Source organism: Branchiostoma belcheri, unplaced genomic scaffold (assembly GCF_001625305.1).
Source record: "Branchiostoma belcheri isolate BF01 breed outbred unplaced genomic scaffold, Haploidv18h27 scaffold137, whole genome shotgun sequence".
Classification (NCBI taxonomy): domain Eukaryota; kingdom Metazoa; phylum Chordata; class Leptocardii; order Amphioxiformes; family Branchiostomatidae; genus Branchiostoma; species Branchiostoma belcheri.
This window is the reverse complement of record NW_017802791.1, coordinates 306,302-310,342: the sequence shown is the minus strand read 5'-3', so window position 1 is coordinate 310,342 and position 4,041 is coordinate 306,302.

Below are 4,041 nucleotides of genomic sequence, written 5' to 3'. Positions count from 1 at the left end.
AACTTACACATATCACAAGAAATGCCCATTATTTACCACTAATGAATCGTAGTATTTTCACAGTGATTATGCAAATTAGGTCCTCTATCTATTCAAGTTTCACTTGACATAAATTACATACATTAGATGTACACTTGACATATCCAAGTCCTATATACAACAATGGATCGAATTTGTCAATTCAGGTATTAATTATACAAATTTAGGCCTTATCTAGATAACTTGCATTTTACTGTGTGCATCTCTGTCTAAACTACCTGCGTGCCAAAAATCATGAAAATCAGTCTTTCTTTTCTTAATCTATCCGAAAGATATCAAGGCCATAGCATGTCCAGGACAAACCAAAAACTGCTGCACACATGCACACACACACACACACACACACACACACACACACACACACACACACACACACACACACACACACACACACACACACACACAAACAGGCCAAACAACACAATACCTATAATACAAGATAACTTTGGCTACCTCTTGAAGTGTCCGTTGCGTCAGGTAAATTGGCATCAGCCCCCTCCATGGGCGGTTCTCCCCGTAACCCAGCCCGCTGCAGCCGCGCCTCACGAAACGGCGGCGACAGATTTACGGTCTCGGCATCTTCGTACGTATCTGAAGACGTTTCTAGCCCTTTCTGCCGCTTGTGATACGCGGCGTTGCCATGGCGGGCACGCCCGTGCAGACCACTCTGGTGGACAGAAGGTGCTTGGGCCTGTGGTCCGCTCGTTTGACTGTTGCCGGGCCCCACAACAGGGGACCGGACCGGCTGTGCTTGCTCGTACATTTGTACTGTACTGACAAACAACGTTTGGGCAGTCTTTACCTATCAGAGGTGCATGAATGTCAGAGTTGATATCGCGATTAGTCTGAACATGGCGGTAGAAAAAAGGACAACTTTTCTAACTCCATGGTCTGAAGAAGTAATCTTGCATTTGCCCTCATATGAAAAGATCTGCCCATGACGCAGTGCGAATGGTATTTTGTTTTTCAGCAAGCGGCAGACCAATTTACAGGACAAAGGTGCAAACCTACAAAGGGAGGCATACACAACCAAGTTAACTTTTCTTGGGCACGTGACGCAATGCGTATGACATTTAGTTTTTCAGCACATTCATGTGACCCCCATTCTCTGTGTCCACAGTCAAAAATGGTTGTCTCAGAACCACCACAGTCCACATGGTCCAGCCAAAAGAAACACCTCGCTTTAGTGTACAGTGAACCAAGAACATTTAGCTCCAGTAAACAGTAAACCAGTTTTATTAGCCCTGATATTTTTCTCTTAAGATTGAGAGGAATGAGATTAGACTTGAGAGAAAGGAATAAATACGCCACCGTTAACACCAACTATGCAGGTTACTAGTAGTAATTGTTTTGCTAGTTATCAGTTAATGACATGGCTGTATCAGATCCATGAAATCGCAACTCTGTAAGAAAACATTCTCAAATTTGTGAGGGAAATTTGTCAATTCTACGTGTCTTGCTAAATATCCACGACAAGACAAAAAAAAACCAACAAATGTATGAAAAATAGACTATTATTCTGTTCCTATGACATGTATAACATCTGTGTCCATAATATCACCATAGTTCATAATATCGCTACCTTGAGAAAAAGTGTGCTTAAAGATATTTTTACTGCAACATACCCTAGGTATGTACATCTGGGGTGTGCAGCAATGCATATCAAAAGTATGTTGCAGTAAAAATATCTTAAAGTACACTATTTCTCAAGGTGGCGATATTATGGACCCTGGTGATATTATGGACACGGATGTTACATGCTCAGTAAAAACATTTTCTTTAAAGATAATTTTTGCTAGAATATTTAGTAGGAACATGCAAAAATATGTTATTCCGTTCAGGTTGCGCCCTGACAGTCAAATATTTGACGGGGACACCGTGGAAACCTTCAACAAGGTTTATCCACAGGACAAAAAAATACCAAATGTATGAAAAAAGACTATTATTCCGCTCGTATGAAATGTATACATACTTGCGCTTAAACATTTTCAGAAAAAAATAATTTTTGCTGAATATTTATTAAGAACATGCAAAAATGTGTCATTCGGTTCAGTTTGCGTTCTTACAGTCAAATATTTGACGGGGACACCGTGGAAACCTTCAACAAGGTTTATCCCCAAGACAAAAAAGTATGAAAAAAAAACTATCATTCCGCTCCTATGAAATGTATACATACTTGCGCTTAAATATGTTCTAAAAAATATTTTGCTAAAATATTTAGTAAGAACATGCAAAAATATGCCATTCGGTTAAGTTTGCGCTCTCACAGTCAAATATTTGACGGGGACACCGTGGAAACCTTCTCGAAAACGTTTTATACATCTTAGAATGCATTCTTCTTGCTACTATTGCATGAGATATTCTAGAAGTTTACCAATACCTCATACCTGTTTCTTTCTCCGTTTGACTTGCGCTCACAATAATTGTCTATCCGCTAAGCTGCCTGAAGATTGGATATCTTATCAGAGGGATTCCGTCATTTGTACGTTTTGTATGAAAGATCTGAGACAACGAAGCCAGGCCGCGGGCCGAGAGATGAAAGAAAACTAGAAAGGTAACATTTGCAAAGCAAATGCATAATATTTACCCTCGCATATGGTCTGCTCTTTTAATTCCTACTCAAAAAACAATCAAATATATGATCAGACAGGAGTCTAAATCTCACCTGCTATAAAATTGCAACATGAACCCAACACCAGTTACCAATGTAACATACAGTCTGGTTCTGGTCATTGACCATTTTGGTTTGAAGAAGAAGAAGAAACGTAGCAAGAACAATATACGTTTTGCTTCGGTAAACATAATTCTTTGGATAGAAGCATAAGGGGGCCATGGTGGTGAGATTTAAGCAAATGTCGCAATCTTCTTGGCAATGCGTATGACCCTTTTTTCAGCACATTCATGTGATCCCATTCTCTGTGTCCACAGTCAAAAATGGTTGTCTCAGAACCACCACTGTCCACATGGTCCAGCCAGGAGAACACCTCGCTTTAGTGTACAGTGAACCAGTAACATTTAGCTCCAGTAAACCAATTATGTTAGCCCTGATAATATGACAAACACAACTTTGCTATTTAACTACCAACCTGATAAAACTATTCACAAAATCTGTAGCATAGTTTGTGTCTTTGAAATTCGTCTAGCTATTCTCAAATTCTTTTAAAGATTCTTTATTGACCCGAAAAAAATACAGAAACTTTCATATGGTCTACTACTAACAAAATCGAACAAAATTTAATAAATAGAGTTGACGATAGATTAATTTTTAACCATTAAGAGATTATTACCATAATGATATGTACTCGATTACGATTTTATCTGATACGATTTTTCTCTTAAGATGGAGAGGAATGAGAGGTAGGCTGGAGAGAAAGGAATAAATACGCCACCGTTAACACCAACCATGCAGGTTACTAGTAGTAATTGTTTTGCTAGTAATCAGTTAATGACATGGGTGTATCAGACCCATGAAATTGCAAGTCTGTAAGAAGACATTCTCAAATTTGTGAGGGAAATTTGTCGATTCTACGTGTCTTGCTAAATATCCACGACAAGACAAAAAAAAAGCCAAATGTATGAAAAATAGACTAATATTCCTCTCCTGTGATATGTATACATGCTCAGTGCAAAAATAGTTAATCATTTTCTATTAAGAATATTTAGTAAGAACACGCAAAAAATAAACCATTTTGTTCGTTCTGACGGGGAGACCGTGCAAACCTTCTCGAAAACGTTTTATACATCTTAGAATGCATTCTTCTTGCTACTCTTGCTAATACCCAACATGAAATATTCCAGATGTTTACCAATACCTCATACCTGTTTTTTTTTCTTTGTTTTGACTTGCGCTCACAATAATTGTCTCTGCTAAGCTGCCAGAAGATTACATGGATCTCTTATCAGAGGGAGTCCGTCATTTGTACGTTTTGTATGAAAGATCTGAGACAACGAAGCCATGCAGGCCGCGCGGAGACGCGGAGACTACCCCGTAGCCCCCCCCCC